The sequence below is a fragment of the Ursus maritimus genome, unplaced genomic scaffold (assembly GCF_017311325.1).
Source record: "Ursus maritimus isolate PB19 unplaced genomic scaffold, ASM1731132v1 scaffold_17, whole genome shotgun sequence".
Taxonomy (NCBI): Eukaryota; Metazoa; Chordata; class Mammalia; order Carnivora; family Ursidae; genus Ursus; species Ursus maritimus.
The window spans coordinates 35,855,448-35,874,839 of record NW_024424119.1 but is presented as its reverse complement, the minus strand read 5'-3'; positions in this window follow the sequence as shown (position 1 = coordinate 35,874,839).

Below are 19,392 nucleotides of genomic sequence, written 5' to 3'. Positions count from 1 at the left end.
ATGCAATGGAGCAGATATGCTTCTAGTTTATTCCAGTGGTTAAGGGGTTTACAGGTCAATGTGTCATCCAGTGTTTTCCGAACTTCTTGTCAATCCTAACAGCCTCTGGTCATAAAACAACTCTGAAGTGGCTGCAACTCTCAGATAGGTGGCACCCAACTTTCGCATCAAGGAGGGACAGTGTCACTAATTTTCTCCCATGAGCCGCACACAATGGAAGAAGATGCATTAAAAAAAAAAAAAACATTTGTTGTGTGATGATCCGTTTGTTTTAATCAAGATATTTATATACAGTAGCCAACTGACCTTGTGACCAACATGAGGTAACCAGTATCCCTCCAGTGGGTTGGATAAACTCCCACTCAAAGCAGAGTAATATGATCATTTCATTTTCCCCCAGGAAGATCCACAGCAGGGGCTCAATGTAGGATTCCCACTATTAATTTTATGATATAGAAATGCATTCAGGAGCCCTTATTTCTTTTTCGCAAACCTCTCAAGATGGCACCCCAAGGCTAAAGCCACTGTATCAGTTCCTTATCCCACATACCAACGAGACTTTGGATTTTGTCTTCAGGTATTTCTTGGTACTGCTTTCCTAACTTCTTTTCAATAATAATCTCAGAAGGAAATGGGCTTTTGTGAAGTTACATCACCCAATGAAATGAATTAGGACTATTTCAATAATACCAACACTGGCTGCCATTTATGCTGCACCGCATACCCATGCAGCTACAACCGTAGGCACCTTATATGGGTTCACTTGGGCTGTGCAGTCAGATAGCATGGGTTCAAATCCCATCTCTGCTCCTGACTGGCTCCATGACCTAAGTGAGTGGGCACTTAACATCTCGGAGTCCTCATTGCCTTATCTATAGAAGGAGACTCCTAATATAGTTGGTCATTGAGTTACTGGGAGGACCAAAGGCACATCATCCATGGAAGCACATGGCCCAGTGCTTGGCACAGAGGAAGCACTCAAAAAATGTTAGCTCTTCATAGTAATTCTATTTCCTTCACAACAACTCTTTCAAGAAAGCATCAGTATCCCCATTTTGTAAAGAAAAAACTGAGGCTGAGACTTGCCTAAGATTACACAGTGATTGAATGGGCAGATCTAGGATTTTCAATCCTAGTTGTACTTGACACCAAGTCCTGACCTCTTTCCCAGTCAGGTTGTAGTTGGAAGCTTTCATGGTTGCTTCTGTTCTTTTATAAACACAATCATTTTTGAGGGAAAAAATGGTTTGTTGTTGTTGTTTGCTTAATTACTTTAAAAAAATAAAAGTATTAGGTAAGACTTTTCAGTCGTGTCATAGAAATCTAATTTTTCTCAAGTTCATTTTTTTATGCTCCCATTCAAGGTTATCAGCCCTAATTTTGTGATTGTTGCCAATCTTGTTTTCGGCATTTAGCAAAAAGGTTTAAAGAACGATAGCCAAGCGACGTGACTTTGGGAGGCTCCTTGCCCTCTCAAGTGGGCCTCAGTTTCTCCTTATGTAGAACAGGGGAGTGGATGGAGGCTCTCCCAGTGCCTGCAGCCTTGACACAGAGGCGTCTCTTCTGACATCATTTCGGGGCCCTTTCCACACGTGAGCGGCTGGGCTTCAAACGTTTGATTCCTGCCCTGTCTTCCTGAACTATGTCAGCGGAGGAAAACAAACAAAAGAATCCAACATCTGTTTTCACACCATGGCTGGGAATTCATTCCTAAAACATTTTTCATACTTGACCAGAAGGGCATTTCGTCACGAGTAACAGGATCCGTCCCTTGCTCTCTGGCCTCCTTTGCACTTTGCTGATAAGACAGTAATGAATGTGCTGATGTGCATTTCCAGGAATCGAAGCTTCTCCCTGGCCCAGGCCAGCACTGTTGCCTTCTCAGAGGCAGGTGCCCGAGCCCAGTGCCCTTCCCAGGAAAGCCTCCCAAGTCACTGTCCTTGCGGCTCTCTTCCCTCCCCAACAGCACCACCCCCAGGACCCCATAGGCAGGGATTGGTCACTGGAGCAGCCCCAGTCGAATATGCTTCTCCCTGGCTTCCTGGTGCGTGGCCCTCACAGGGGAGAAGGACCTCCCTGTTCCAGGCTCTTGGCACCCTCAACTGTATACACGAAGAATAAGAACACCTCCCTCCCATGGTTAGGGTGATAACCAAGTGAGTCAAAGTGTGTAAAAACACCTTGTGAGTGCACAATCTGTGAAGAAACGCACAGATATGAAGTGCTGTGTGAGTGTAGCAAAAACGACGATATTTAATGAGAATTTGATCCTGAGACACACTGGATGTGTGTGGATGAAGCAACTTTATCTGTGTGGCTCTCAGTCGCATGTGGAACTCTACACTTAAATAGAGACCACTTCAAAGAAAGCCTATAAATCAAAATATATATTCTTTGAGGGATACATGGTGTTTTTGTCCTTCTTCTAAATGCGGAACCACAAATGCAAGAGAGCAGCTGTGATTTCTTCAAGACAAAAGTCTTGGTGATTCAGAGCGTGTCTTTGCTCATCTTGTTTATCTTCTAAAAGCCAGACTTCCTCTGAGGCCTACTGGGGTGTTTGGTGGAAGGCCCGTGGTGCAGGGAGCCAGGCACTGGGTCCTTCACGGCTGGAGCCCTGAGTCTCTGGGAGCTTTTCACAGGTTTTTTTCTCTTGTTCGGGCCACAGTTTTCACACCCATGAAATGGGTGGGGAGACAGTGGGGGACTGTGGCTGTAGGGAGACTCCTCCAAGGGCAGGCACAACAGTGATCCCTGTGGGGAATGACTTCAGGAGTCACAGTCCTAAAAGAAAACAGCTGAATAAAAAAGGGAATGGCTTTTCAATTCTCCTTTTATCCTTCAGATTACACATCAAAGAGAAATCCTCATGCTGGTGCTCGTATGACAACAGCTCCCTACACTTGCTCCCTTCCTCCTTAACTGAGCACGCATCTCAGGACTAGGCTTCGGCAGGAAGAGCTAGAATTTAATCTCCTTATTTTGTCATCACTGGGCCTGTGTCTTGGTTAACTTCTACTTTAGCAAGGAACTTTGTTTTTGTTTTCATTTATTGCAGTGATATAAAGTTTCCTTTGCAAATATGTTCATTTCATTTTTAAGAAGTGAATTATTTAGAGGCATCTGGGTGGCTCAGTCGGTTCAGCATCAGACTCTTGGTTTCAGCTTAGGTCGTGATCTCAGGGTCGTGAGATGGAGCCTCACATCAGGCTCTATGTTCAGTGGGGAGTCTGCTTAAGATTCTCTCTCCCTCTCCCTCTGCCCCTCCCTGCATTCTCTCTCTCCTAAAATAAATAAATAAATCTTTAAAAAACAGTAAATTATGTAAAAGGTGTAGCAGATGTTATAGGAAGCACATAGTTATGGCAACAACCATGGCCCTACCACCCCAGTTAGGGAACTCTGGGAGCTGGTGTCTGAGGTTAATTCCCTCACTCATGTGAAAGGCTTGGTCATGGGATGTTCTCACTGTGGTCCATTCTTCTGGCTTCCTGGGTGCTGACTCGGTCAGGGGTAGAGAGGACCAGGTGGCTGGGGAATTTCGTTTGCCACAGGCAGAAGAACAGGCACATCCTCCAGGAATAACCCTACTTACAAGCCAGGGGAGGGCTCTTGCTGTGGTTTCAGCTGTATTCAGAAGAAATTGCCATAGTCATGAGTTCTGGATGCTGAAAGAGTTTGCAACTTGCTAGAACGCATATCAGTTCAGGAATTCTCACCACATACCTCTCATTTAGGTATTATTTCTGACTTCATTGTACAGGTGAGGAAGCAGGCTCAGAAGCTAAAATGACTTGAAAAGTCACGCATCTAGAAAGAGATGGAATGAGGGAAGACTTTATTTTTTTTTAAGATTTATTCATTTATTTTAGAGAGAGAGAGAGAGCAGGGGGGGTGGAGGGGTATAGGGAGAGGAAGAGGGAGAGAAGGAGACTCCCCACTGAGCACAGAGCCCAATGTGGGCTCGTTGCAGGGGGCTTGACTCCATGACCCCAAGATCATGACCTGAGCCAAAATCAAGAGCCAGATGCCCAACCAACTGTACCACCCAGGCACCTCTGGAACAAAGATTTTAAACCCGCATCTTTTGTCACCCAAATTCATGCTCTTTCAACTACAAATGATGCTAAAGAAGGTTTAGAAAGCAACCAGGAAGATGAATAGATATTTGTGGCTATAATATCCCATTCTATGAACATACTATGTAAACAGCTTCCTACTTTGGAATAGTTTATACCCAATAGATGAACAGCCTTTGTGGCTAAACCTTTGTGTACATCTGCAATATGTTTATACGATAAATTTCTAGAGAAATAAAGCTGGAGTTATGACAATTCCAGATTTCAAGTTAGATTACAAAGCAGTAGTAATTAAAACAGTATGGTACTGGCATAAAAATAGACACATGAATCAATGGAATAGAACAGAAAACCCAGAAATAAACCCACAATTACATGGTCAATTAATCTTTGACAAAGAAAGAAGGAATATGCAATGAGAAAAAGACAGTCTTTTCAACAAATAGTATTGGGAACACTGGACAGCTACATGCAAAAGAATGAAACTGGATTCACTTTCTTACACTACACACAACAGACAAAAACCCTCAAAATGGATTAAAGACCTAAATGGGAGACCTGAAACAATAAAAATCCTTAAAGAGAACACAAGCAGTAATCTCTCTGACATCAACTGTGGCAACATTTTTCTAGATATGTCTCCTGAGGCAAGGGAAATAAAAGCAAAAATAAACTACTAGGACTACATCAAAACAAAGTTTCTACACAGCAAAGGAAACAATCAACAAAACTAAAAGGCATCCTACTGAACAGAAGATATTTGCAAATGACATAGCCAATAAAGAGTTAATATCTAAAATATATAAAGAACTTATACAACTCAACACCCAAAAAACAATCCAATTAAAAACTGGGCGGAAGACATGAACAGACATTTCTCCAAAGAAGACATCCAGATGGCCAAAAGACACATGAAAAGATGCTCAACATCACTCATCTTCAGGGAAATGCAAATCAAAACTACAATAAGATATCTCACACCTGTCAGAATGGCTAAAATAAAAAACATGAGAAACAACAAGTGTTGGTGAGGATATGGAGAGAAAGGAATCCTCTTGCACCACTGGTGGGAATGCAAACTGGTGCAGCCCCTGTGGAAACAGTATGGAGGTTCCTCAAGAAGTTAAAAATAGAACTATCCTACTATCCAGTAATCACACTACTAGTATTTATCCAAAAAATACAAAAACACTAAATCGAAGGGACACATGCACCCCTATGTTTATTACAGCATTATTTACAATAGCCAAGATATGGAAACAGCCCAAGTGTCCATCCATAGATGAATGAATAAAGAAGATGTGGTATGTGTGTATGTGTGTATACATATATAATGAAATATTACTCAGCCATAAAAAAGAATGAAATCTTGCCACTTGCAACAACATGGACAGAGCTCAGAGAGTATAATACTAAGCAAAAGAAATCAGTGAGAGAAAGACAAATACCATGTGATCTCACTCATATGTGGAATTCAAGAAACAAAGGAGCAAAGGAAAAAAAGAGAGAGAGGCAAACTAAGAAACAGACTCTTAAGTACAGAGGACAAATTGATGGTCACCAGAGGGGAGGTGGTTGGGGGTATGGGGAGAAACAGGGGATGGGCATTAAAGAGTACACTTATCATGATGAAAAAAAAGGATAAATATCTAAAATTCTAACTGCTGTGTCAAAAACTGTATATACATCTTTAAGGCTCTTGACGCATATTGACATGTATTCAGAAATATTGCACCAATCAATTCACATGACCCCAGCATGAATGAGAATGCCCATTCTTTCACATATCCCCTAATTCTGAGTATTTTAATTAAATTCCTTAAAATAGGAAAGAAATGGCACTCCAGTGTTTTAATTAGCATTTCTTTGATTATCAGTGAAGTTAAACACCTTTCCATTTGCTCTCCGACCATTTAGATTTATACGTGGAAACTTTACAGCCAAGTTCATTATTTCCTTTTTCAATATGTTATACCTTCAGGATCCAGGATAAGGAAAAGGTTTTCAGAAACCATCTGGGCCCAGTCTTCCTGTAAAATGAGTTTTAGAGGGAACACTTTCAAGACCCCCTCAACTGTAACTGTAGCTGAACAGGACACCGTCAAGTTTGCCGGAAGCACATCTCCTAGACTGTTGTCTCCACCAGCCCCCTCCCCCTTGTCCCAGTCAAGATGGTCCAGGCTGCCAAATAGGCCAGACCAACTCTGCCAGAATCAACACCATAACTCCACTTCCTCACATGGACGCCCCACCCATGACCATTACTGAGGCAATGACTATCTTTTGCATCCATGTTAAACAAAATTATTTGTAATTTTAGAAGTAGTTTGGGTTTTGTTACTTTCATTGTTAATAACTCCACCGTTTAAGGAGAAGGAGGCAAGGACATCCCTGCCAACCCCACCAGCAAGCCTATCCTTGAGAAACAGACAGGCAGAAGCTGGACTCCACCACCTCTGTGACAACCCAAGGTGACATTCCTCCATGTGTATAAAGGAATGTACCCCCAGCCTACAGAAGAAAACTGTAAAGCCTTAGGAGGAAATCATACCTGTCTTTCCAAAAACAGTAATTGGAAAGATTAATTTCTTTTTTAAAAAGATTTGATTTATTCAAGAGAGAGAGAGTGGGGTGGGGGTTGGGGGTGGGGGAAGGAGCAGAGCAGGAGGGGGAGAGGGACAAGCAGATTCTTCACTGAGCACAGAGCCTGGCACAGGACTCCATCCCAGGACCCTGAGATCATGACCTGAGCTGAAAGCAAGAGTCGGATGCTTAACTGACTGAGCCACCCAGGCGTCCCAGGAAAGATTAATTTCTTATTATAGACTTCCTTTAATGATGATTGTTATAAAGCTAGAAAAAAAACTGTCATTTTTCATCTTGGGTGGCTGACTGGTTAAGATGGATTTCATTTAGTTGAAAGTGCAGGGAGTTGAAATTCCTTCAAACTGATCATTGCTTGAAAATGAATATGTAAGCATAGCATAAAGAAAGTATTGGAAGTGCGTATCGTAATGCCCTGGGGAGGCTCATATAATGTTTTATTTCACATGTCTTCCAGAAAAAGGAGTTGTACATTTTAACCTGGCCTCCCTTTATGTCCCATGTCCCATTCTTGGCTGGACTGACTCCCCCCACCACACCCCCCGCACACTGATGATGGTCTATAAAAGTGAGCAGAGTCATCATTCATGGAGTGCCCCCACCCTCCAAGCCCCCCTCCCAACCTGCTTCCTCTCTTTCTGAACTCCTGGCCCCACTCACTGCTCTCCTCTGCTGTGCCACACACTTGTCATGCCCTTCCTGACTGTCTACTTGTAGTTTCTAGCTTTGCCAGGCCTTGCATTCTGGTAGCTCGTGATGCCCCAGTCCTCCTAATCCCTAGCCCCATCCCCTGGGCTCCCAAACTCTCAGTAGAGCAAGGAAAGGTAGATGTCAACACATTGCTGGTTCCATCTTGGAGCAGAGGAAATCTGGCGGAGTGTGGGTGCTTTACTAAGTCCTGGTGCACCCAACTCCAGAGCTCAGCCTACCATTCACAATGCCAAGTGAGATGTTCCTTGTTCCATCAGGAGAGCCCTGAGGGACTGTGAGATTCAGCCTGTCCATGGGGGCTCATCCCATCTCTCCACAGATGTGAGGCTGTGTGACGGGTGCAATTTCCATGGAAAGAAACCTGCTCCAGCCAAGGTGTGGATGAGAAGGCAAGCTATGAGTCCAGCATCACCTGTCCCTTTGCCTTGCCTCCCATATTCAACTTTTACCCTCATCCACCCCAGGATGAGGGCAGGAGAGAAGATGCTAGAACTTGGTGCATGCTTCAGTGCTGGCCCAGCAGGGAGAGCTGAGTGAGGTATACTTTTGAACCCTGAGTGCACGCCATCTATGCACGTCCTAAGAGTTCATTGCTGCCATTGAAAACATTGGGGGCCTTCAGAGGAAAGCCCCCATTTCAGAGTCCCTCGAAGAAAATCATCCCAATAACAAACTGACGAACAAGCTGGTGGGAAGAGAACAGAGAGGGGAAAAGAAACCAAATGATATTCTTTAAAACTAAAAATCCCTCAGTAATTTCTCCCCAGGTTTCCAGCTGCAGCCCCACAGAAATCATCTGCTAACTTGGGGGAGTGACTTGACCTTTCTCAGGTGACCTCTTCTGTGAAAGCCTGTTAATAATACGTACCATGGGGTGCAGCAGGCTTAACACAGCACCCAGCAGACAGTAGGAGCTCTGTAAATGGCAGCTCCTTCTCTGTGGAAACAAGGCATAACTGGAGAGAAGTGGTGAGCCTAAAGGAAGCACTAAGGATGGGAATGTTGGAGCCCTGTAGCCATGAGGACGGTAAGAATGGGGAAGATGCTGGTGTGCTGGTAATGATGAGGCAGCAGCAATGAGGAGCTCGGCGTCTCTGATCCAGCATCCTCCCTGGGAAGGCCACATCCGCCAGAAGTGGCTCTAGCACCTGGAGACCTTTGTTACCCATTACACTCAATGAGATGAAGGAGTCGCCCAGGCGACAGAAGGGGCCCCGCATCAGCCCCAGCCCACAGAGGTAAGAGGGGGGGCTCGGGAGTCAGCCTGTGCTCCAGCCCCTGCTCTCCTGGTTTTTTTGTTTTGTTTTGTTTGTTTTGTTAATATTATATTTACCTATTTGAGAGAGAGAGAGAGGGAAAGTGCATGAGTGGGGGAGAAGGGCAGAGGGAGAGGGAGAAGCAGACTCCCCGCTGAGCAGAGAGCCTGACATGGGACTCAATCCTGGGACCCTGAGATCATGACTTGAGCTGAAGATGGACCCAACTGAGCCACCCAGGTGCCCCTCTCCAGTTTCTCAAGGTATGACCCCTATACCCTCAGGCAAGTCTCTGAGCCCCAGACCCCCACCTCTAAAATGGGTATAATAATAATCCATACCTCAAAATGTCACTGAGATGGTTACACTGGATAAGCAAATTATGTAAAGTCCTGAGTATGATATAAATATCTTCACTCAGAAAGCACTCAGAGGTTGCATTGTTGCCCTTAGTATCATTCTTTGGTCTTACAGGGCCCCTGTGAAGTTCTGACTTTTATACAACTCTTTTCATGCTGTTTGAAAAGTCTGACAGAACCCTCCACTGCAGCCCAAATCAAGTTAATACTGTCAAATATCCAGGTTGGGGTTGAAGCCAATCAGCTCAAGGGACCACTCTGAGCCTCTGCTTCCTCATCTGTAACCCAGTGTCATCTGGACACTGCAGAGTGACTGGGAGGATCCCACGAGGCAGTGGGTGGAAAGTGGCCAGCAGCAGGCTTGGCACAGAGGAAAGCTCGAGGAATGGGAGTTCCCTTTCTTTTCCTGCTCCCCCTGGGAAAGTGCAGAGAGCCAGGGCGAGGGCCTCCTGGGGCTCCTCTGGCCACCTGACCGGAGGAGAGCCGGGGTGGAGAGCAGGAAGGGGAGGTGTGGTGTGGAGCAGGTCAGCCTCTTTGCCCTCTGTGACCCAGTAGTTTGGAAACACCCTCCCTATCTGCTGTGCTGTTCTCCTGATGTCCAGCCCTCAGTGACCAGAGCAATGGCAGGATATGGGCCTGTGCTCACCGGCAAATGTGTGCCGGCCTTTGAGCCAGGCCGAGCAGGGCTTGTCTCTAGCACACAGAGGGCCGGCAACCTCGGCCTCAGATGAGGGAGCCCCTGGTGCCTCTCTCGAATTTTCACCTTCTGGTTCCCCTGGGAGGCCTTGGCTGAGAGAGGCAAGGAGGCTTGGGCCTCCCTGCAGCATTGATGGAAGGGGCTTCGTATCACAGATTTCCACTCCCCCTACCCCCCGCCACTCTGCGCATGAGCTGGTGTTTGGATTCCTGGTTTCCCCCAAGAGATCTTTGCAACTTTATGCTGTTTCTGATTATAATATATTAAGCTGTTATTTTTTTAACTGAGCACCTACTATGTGCCCTGCCTAATGTGAAGCATAGTCAGTCCTCACTGCACCTGGATTCTGTGTTTGCACACTCACCTACTCCTCTCAGATTTATTCGTAACCCCCAAATCAACGCTGGAGCCATGTTTCGCACTTTTATGGTTATTCACAGACATGTGCAGAGTCGCCCCATGCACACATTCCCAGCTGAGGTTGAACAAGGGGATGCTCTGCTTTTTTGTTTCAGATCTCAGGCCATATACAAGTATCCTTTCTGCGGTCTATTTAGTGCCATGGTTTTCACACTGGGGAGATTTTTGTTGATAATTTTGCTACTTGAAATGGTCCCCAGGCACAGTGTTGAATTGTCGTCTGATGTTCCTAAGCATGAGAAGGCTGCGATGTGCCTTAGAGAGAAAATACACATATTAGATGAGCTTCTTTTGGGCATGAGTTATAGTGCTGTTAACATGAGTTCAATATCGATGAATCAACAATATGTATTAAATCAGGTAGAGCTAAACAACGTACAATGTTATGCATTGATCAACTGATGAAAATGAAACCAGAGGCTCCTGGGAGCCTAACCCTGTTTTTTCTCCTAGGAGCAATGGCTCAATATTTGCTAAGTGTTTTTGGTGACATTATGAAAGATAACTACTGTGAAAAATGACAATCAACTGTATTTATCATCCTCTGTAGCCCTTCAAACAAATGCAGGCATCAATATTATTATCCCCATTTTATAGATGTGGAAATCAAGGCAGAGCAAAGGGAACTTTCCTAAGGTCACCCAGCTCACAGTTGGCTGGGTTGGGATCACACCTGTCTGCCTCCAACGTTTGCATCCTTCCGACCACACTGGGCTGTGCAGTTGTCTACGTTCCAGTGGCCAGTGCGACTCTCACACCCATAGGAACAGAATGTGTGTGCGGGACTAGACCGCTGAGATGCAGCCTTGTCCTCACTTTATGGGGAAAGCGAGACCTGAAAAGGACAAGGGAGCCCGGGGCATGCGGCAGTGGGTGCACATAAAGACATAGAGGGCAGAGGCAACATTTGCATTCCTTCCGTTTTCCCCACCCTCTGAGAGGTACTCTGGGCTCCTGAGACCTCATTTGATAAGTTTCCCATAAACCTTTCTTTGGGGAAAATACTGATTTTTGTAAAGAGGAAACTACTAGATGTCATGCACCTGCCATGTGTCAGGCATTACACCATTTGTTCTCACAAGTCTGAGTATTACTACAGAATATTATCCTGGAATTGTCCTTATGGAGGCCCTGCCCATATACCCACAGCACTAACCTCTGCACACCAAGCCTGCTTAATGTGATGTGAACGCATGCGGCTTTCTTTTTTTCCCCTGGTCATTGGAGTACACTTGGCCCAAGTGCAGGGCAAGACATGGGGCCAAAGAGTCAACACCCGAAGGGAGCCGCCCTCAGACAATGATGGTGGGGGTGCTGCGGGTAAACGTCCAGACTCCTAGCCCCTCAGCTGGGACAGTCTCCCGTCCTGTTCCACACCCTCACCCAGGGTTCCCCAGCGGGACTGAGCTCTCGTCCCCTATAATGCTATCTGGCTTGATGATATTTCCTTCCCCTTCCTGTCTCAGACCTCCTCCCAAATAAACTACCTGCGATCCAAATAACAGTTTTCCATTTAAGTGAACCACATGCCTGGAACGTGGAAGCAGGCAGTGAAAATGGTAACTCAGCTTCACACGGATCGACACGCGTTGCTATGACCTCTTCAACACACTGCTCCTCTGGAGAGCAAGGAAGAATATGAGGCGCCCTGGAGCAAGGGGGGGCCAAGATGACGTGTTTACCACCAGAGAGCGGCAAACAGTAGGTGGTGGCTGTGTGCCCTACCACGTAGTCAGTGCTCCAAATTGGGATTCTGAGCAAAAGATTAAAATGGGGGAAACAACACTTTGGTGCAGATCTGCTGTGTTCCAGTCATCTTGCTAAGTGACTTTGACAAGACTCATAGACATTATTTCCTTGAATCCTCCTGGCATGTCCAAGTAGATTAGCCTGTATTACACGCGCGTCTCAGAAAGGCAAACACAGGCAGCATTGCACGGTAGCATTGTGATTTGGTACCAAGCCTATCTGACTCCGAGCTGTCGCTCTTCCCCTTACCTGGCCCACCTCCAAGACCCTAAAAAGTTTACTCTCCAATAGCCAACCTGCAACGAAGGACTATCAGGGGCTGAGGCACACAGTGGGGCAGCACTGACTCTTGAACTCGACTCTGTGGGCAGCTGCAGGTGCGACATTGGTCTCGGTTTCTACGGGCCAGGGGTCCCGCCATGACTTAGCTCTGTTCAGGGTCTCCCAGGGCTGTAATCAGGGTGCCAGCTGGGCTGCATTCTCATCTGGAAGACCTCTTGGGAGAGATTCTGCTGCTTAGGTCATTCAGGTTGTTGGCAGAATTCATCTCCTTGCAGATGTGTGACTGAGGACCCCAGCTTTCAATGGCTATCATCTGGAGAGCAACCACAGGTTCTAGAAGCCACCCACAGTTCCCCGACACATGGCCTGTCCAGAGGCAGTTCACGACACGGCAGTTTGCTTCTTCTCTCCTTCCAGTCCACTAAGGTGGAGACATACGAAATGCAGGATCATCGCGGGAGCGACATCCCATGTCCTTTGACATACGATGGATGAATTTGTTATGTGCATGCTCTCACCATCATCATCACTTGTCATTAACATTATTTTTTATAATTATTATTAATTCAGTATTCTGAAATAGAGTACTAAGATCTCATTAACCTTTTGCACAGAAACCTTCTACAGTTCCCAATGCCTCTGGAGTAAAATCCGAATTCCCAGGCCCGGCATTCATGTTCCCCTCATAGCTTCCTAGCTTCATCTTCACCCCCTCCTGGCTCTTCCTCAGCCATGCCCAGTTCTTCAGCTCTTTTTGGCACATGCAGCCCTTTTGCCTGGCCTGCCTTTACTTCTCTTTCTGCCAAGTTCGCGTGCACATCTTTGCCAACTCCTCGGGAAGATGGTCCTGACTCCCCCAGGCCACTGAGCCTCTCGCCTCTATGGACTCTCAGCAGCTCCGTGCACATGCTTGTTTAGTGCTGGTCACACTGAATTGTGGGACGTCATCAGCAAGTTCCAGCCCAGCTCTGACCTCTAGCACTGGACATATCGAAGGTCTCGATAAATCACACTGAACGAATACGTAATCAAGATGATCAATAGCAACTTTTCTTTTATGGCCGCTTCAGGTTTGCAATATACATGAAATGGATACAGACAAGTCTGGAGTGAAGACACTGGGCCAAAGACCAAGAGATCCAGCTGGAGGACCTCGCAGGCCTAGAACTACTGTCCTCGTCTTACTGACTGACAGGCTTCAGAAAGAAGCCCGTCTCTGCTGCAGAGCCCTCGGCTCAGCACTTCCCATATTCGCTACTGCTATTCTTGGGGCTGCTCTTCCCCAAAGCCTGCTTGCATATTTTCAGGTCTTTGAATGTTGCAGCCAAACCACTGCTGTGCTTCTGAAAGCAGAACCAAAACACACCACCTGCCACTGTCCTCACTGACTTCCTGCTCCCGGGGCTCCGATGCCAGCCTCCCCCTTCATGTGCGCTCGGGTCCCTTGCTCAGGAGCCATGTCCACTTGCCGCACACAGGCCCTGCACATGGCCCAGGCTCCTCCACCCTCCACCCTCCACGGTTCCTCCTCCAGCCGGGCTCCCTGAGACCTCTGCCCGCTCTGAGGAACCCTGCTCCTCACCCTTCTCCTCCTTGCTGAACCACTTCCCCATTTGAATTCTTTGTGTCCCTCCTCCATTTATTCTGGGGAAGCCTGCTCCAAAACCCAGTTGTGACTTCTATGGGGTAAAGGCCAGGATTAAAAATAAGAAGAAGTTACCATTTCTGGCACCCCAGCTCCTAAGCCAGGAAGGAGCTACAAAGGTAATGTGCCTTGACCAGGCACAGAGGCTGCTAGAAATGCCTGTGCCACCCAGGTTCCCCAGGCAGTGGGGAAAAACCAGGCCCACCAATGGAGTTTTAGAAGGGTTTCAGTTTCTCAGGAAACTCCAGGAATATAAAATATGCCCATTTCATAGATGATTGCTCTCAATTTTGAAACTAACTGAAATCCACGGAATCAAGACTTGAGCCAGGGAAGGGGAGGGACAAGCTTGTGACTCAAGACAAGCCACATAAAACCTGGTGAGGCCAAGTTTCTCCTAAAAATGAGAAGGATTAGATCCTCCACTTAGGATGGCTGAGAGAATCAAATGAGATAATACCTCAAGTGACTAGCACAGCATGGAACATAGAGAAGTCTTGCCAAACAAAGCCAATTACCTTCTCCTTTAAACTTGTGGCCGCTGCCCTCCACAGAGGGCCGCCGGGGGGTTGTCCACTCTCTAGAGCCGCCGTGGCTGGAACGCACGGGGTACCTGCGGGGCACTGCCGTCAGAGGCCGCACGCAGGCCTGCCGCCAGTCCAGCTGGGGTAGTGAGTGGCCCTGAGCCAGCGTCCTCGGCAACTTCAGGAGCTGCTCAGAGGGGTGGCTTTGATGTGAAGCCAAAGGAGGGCGTGTTACAATTATCTAAATTATTCAAGGCCCCTGCAACAGTCAGAGAGCTACAGGTTGCTTGCGAGTTTTAGATTCCCTGCCTACTGCGCCCCATCACAGCAGCCCAATTTTCGGTGGCCCCATCAAGTCCTGCTGTCTTGCCCTTGGTGCCCTGGCATATGCTTGAGTCCCTGCCTAGAAATCCCTTCCCTCCCCTCTATAGCTGCCAAAATTCCCCTCCTGCTGCAGGTCTCAGCTCCACAGCCCCTCTTCTAGCCGTCTCTGCCTGTCCCTCCCCAGTGCTCTCCACACGTGACACCTATCACTCTCTGCTATCATCAACCACGTATGTGCCTGGGTCCCCAACACACGGAGGGCTCACAAAGGGCAGAGAGAGAGCTTTGGTCACCCCAGACCTGCCACGGAGAGGTTCTCAACAAGTGTCTATTAACATGCACTTCTACAATTATGTGGTAGTGGAAAGAACCAAAGACTTAAAACGCAAAGACCTCTTTGTGAATTCTAGCTCTTTGACAAAAGAGCCCATGACACTGGTTTGATTCCTTAGCCTCTGTGTACCTCGGTTTCCATTTCGTGAAAGAGAATCATGAGATGAATCTCAGAGAATGACTTTGTGAAACCACACACACACACACACACACACACACACACACACTCCGGGCGCCAGGGTTCCACAGTTAGAGAGACGTGGAGAGAGAGCCATTCACACTGACACTCCACTCAGGGGTGCTTCCTAGATGCCTTGGTCTCAGACTCTTGAACACACAGGCGCTAAGTCCTGGGAGTTGTTGGCTCAGCAGGGAACCAGGCCTCCTGAGCTTCCCTCTCAAGGACAGACATGCCACCACCCTGGCCAAGGTCAGACTCTTCTCACAGACCTCAGCCAGATCTCACCTCCCTGTACAGAGTCTACAATGACTCTGAAAGGGGTACTACCAATGGATCCTCTCTTGGGCCAGACTGGACAGAGGCCCTGGCTCCTAAATTCAGATGCTGGATGTCACACTGAGAAACAGATGGGCAGTTGGAAACCTCAAAAGAGAACCCATTTTCCCAGTTCACAAGCCAGCTTTTCAGGCCAGGACCCTCTTCCTGTCTTTAAGAAGACTTACACCATGGGTAGAATATTAGTTAGGATAAGACTGGGTGATGATTCAGTAACAAATAACCTCCCAAATCTCAGTGGCTTACAATCACAAAGGTTTCTTGCTTTATGGGTCCTACAGGCTTCCCAGGCAGCTGCTCTCTGTGCAATGGCTCAGAAAGGCAACACCATATCAGCATGGCCAAGGAAGAACGGGCACCAGGGTCTCACTCAGCAGTGACACACTCCACCCAGGCATGGATGTGCCTGCAAACTTCGTCTCTTTACCCTCTTAGGCTATCAGCTCCTGGATGTCAAGCTAAGGAGTTAGAGTTTCATCCTATAGGAGATGGGAGGCTTTGCGGGTTCTTCATGAAGAGAGTGATGCAAGCTCCTGCAAGGATCTGTAGGAGCACCCTGCCTGAGTTGACCAGGAACCCCTAGAAACCTGGGACTGGTCAAATGCTTTCACAGTAGACTGAACCTGCCCATTCTCTCTGAAAGGTGGAACTCTAGGTCCTGGTTCTGCAGCAAGAATGTCCTCTGATGTCAACAGGTATCTCTTATTTATGTGTTTGCATGTGAATACATATGCAAATCATAGGGTATGTAAGACATTTTGATATTGATTTGTGTATAAAAACTCTCCAAGAAAGGCAAACAATAAGCAAAACTGAGATTACCCAGAGTTTAGTATTAAAATTATAGGTGACAATGGTCACTTTTTCTACAGAAAGCTAGAGCATTGGAGTCCAGGACCCAGAGCCTACATGCACAGGGCCTGGTATACAGATCCTTTAATGATGTTTGATGCTATTTCTGTGAGGGAATATGCCAGGAGACATCAAATATGCCATATCAACGTCAAAATGAGATAACCTCATAAGCTCCTCCCTGCTCTGGCATCTATAAAACTCAGGTTCATAGGGGCTACATGACCCATCCAAGGTCTTTGACCCCCCAAAAGCAATGCAGGGTTATCAGAAGCCTGAGACAGTGACATCTGGCACAAATCGTGTGAGGTTGGTCGGTTTGTTTTTGTTTATTTTGCCATCACGAGCTGCTTCTCAGAAATCCATGTCTGGGGCCACATTGATTATTTTATAGCAAAATGGCCAGTTATTTATATAGAAATAATATTTTTAATTATTAATAAAAAAATTGTTTTTAAGAATTATTTTATTGAGGGGCGCCTGGGGGGCTCCTTCGGTTGAGCATCTGGCTCTTGATTTTGGCTCAGGTCATGACCTCAGAATCGTGGGATCCAGCCCTGTGTCGGACTCTACACTCAGTGCAGAGTCTGCTTGTCCCTCTCCCTCTGGTCCTCTCCCCACTCACGTGCTATCTCTTGATCTCTAAAATAAATAAAATCTTAAAAAATAAATAAATAAAAATGGCTGATGTTCAAAAAAAAAGAATTATTTAGCTGATTTTATTTATAAAAGAGCAAAATATAAGACCATCACTGTTAGCCCAGTACTGTCCCTGTTCCATCTAAGTCAGTGAGAACGCTGGGGTCAGAATGAATGGTTAGGACGGGTGGGTGACTATAGAGGACCACTCAGTTCTGACTCCCAATTACATCACAGAGAGCTACTTTCAGCCATGGTTTTAATCAAATCATGAAGGACGACAGATTCTCACAGAAGCAGATGAGGGCTAACCATGGTCCAGAGTCTGGCTACAGAATTCAATAGGCATCTCAAACTACCACTATGAACTTTTTCTGAGGAGCCATGGGGTGGGTGGTTTCAGCTTCATCCCTCTCCCAACTGAGTCAGGCTGAGCAGAGCAGGTACATAATAAATCAGGAGTCCACTCCAAGGACACTGTAGAACATTAGGATAAGCTGGCCTTTGATCGAAATCTGTGAATTTCTTCTGCATTATTTCATTTCATTTACACTGTATGTATCAACCAAGGTTCTCTAGAAAAACAAAATCAATAGCATCTAGCCATCTATCTATCGACCCCTTTATCCATCTACCACCCATGCATCCATCTATCTCTACATGTGTATAAACACATATGTATATATACACATATATGTGTGTGGATAGGTATACATAGTCTAAAGTCCATAAAGCAGGCTAGAAAAGTCAGACAGAAATCGCTGCTGCAGTCTTGAGTCAGAATTTCTTCTTCTTCAGAAAACCTTAGTTTTTGTGCTTAAGGTCTTCAACTGATTAGATGAAGCCCATCCACATTCTCAAGAGCAGCCTCCTTTACTTAAGACCAACTCACCGTAGATGTTAACCACATGTACAAAAACCTCCACAGTAGCACCTATATTCATGTTTGATTAAGTACTCGGGCACTACCACCTAGCCAAGTTGACAGAAAGCTAACCATCACACTGAGTTCCAGCCATTTCTCAAAACCTGTGATTCCACTGGATTTGGGGCAAATTAGCTACAGGAGACCCACACTTTTTCCAGTTGCCAGTTCAATCTATCTGTCCAAATCAGCCCCACACACACTCTTGCTTTTTCCCTTGTAATTTAGAGTTCAGTGTGCCCACATGTCTTGTCACATATATCAATTAGGAAGCCAACTTGTGAGTCATGGAGGGGAGGGTCTGGCAGGATGAAGTTTTAAATCCTCTGATCAGGTTTTTATGACCCAACTATGTGATTACCCTTAAATAAACCCAACTGCCATGCTCTGTTTCACCTTCTTCTAAGTACCCCATGGCCTGGAAATGACTCAGGGCCCAAGAATGAATAAAACAGTCAGAATCCCAATCACTTCCTTCATCCCACCTTCAGTAAGCCTGACTTACAAAGCAGAATGCCTCTAGATGAATGAGGAGAGTAGAAGCTGAGCCCAGCAACCTTCTTTTTGGATGTGAATAAACAGTTGTAACATTCTTTTCCATCTGGGTCAAGGGAAACTTGGTTTTTCTGCTTTTAGCCTGTGTATCTCAGATGCCACACTGGCAGGTGGATAGCCCTGCTATTTCTTATGTGCTAGAAAGTTGATAATTTCTCAAATGCAAAATGAAAAAGACAGTAAATAGCAAATTCTCAGGAGAATGCAGAGCAACCATCAAGCACGGCTGATAAGAGTAAAAATGAGTACAACTACTTTGGAACCCAGCGTGGTGATGGCTGTGATTCTCCAATGGTTCTTCTCTTGGGTTCATATCCAACAGAAATACACACATGGAAATGCTCACAGCAGTGCTCCTCATAAGAGCCCAAAGCTGGAAACAACACAAATGTCTATCAACAGTAGAACGGATAAATAAATATATTCACACGATGGAATACAGCTAAGAGAATGATGATCTGTAGCTACACGCAACATCAGGGAAGAATGTCATAAACATAATATTGAGCCAAAGAGACGAGACACACAGAAAAGGACGTGTACAATTATTACAAACAGAGGGAACTAGTCCATAGTGTAGGAAGTCAGGACTATGGTTACCGTTGGAGGGAATATTGGGACAGCAAAGGGTCACCAGGGGGCTTCTGCAGCAATTAATAATGTTTGATTTTCTACTGCTGCCTAATAAATTACCCCAAAACTTAGGGGCTTAAAACAACCACCATTTCTTGCTATCTCATGAGTCTGTGGGTCAGGAATTCAGGCAAGGCTCAGCTGGGTGATTTTGTCCCATGTGGTTTTGATGGAGGCCCCTCAGTAGTCTTCAGCTGGCAGATGGACTGGTGGTCTCCAGGGCCCAGGAAACCTGTCCTAACAAGTTCTGGGCTTTGGCAGGGATCACCAGAAGTATGGGTTCCGCTG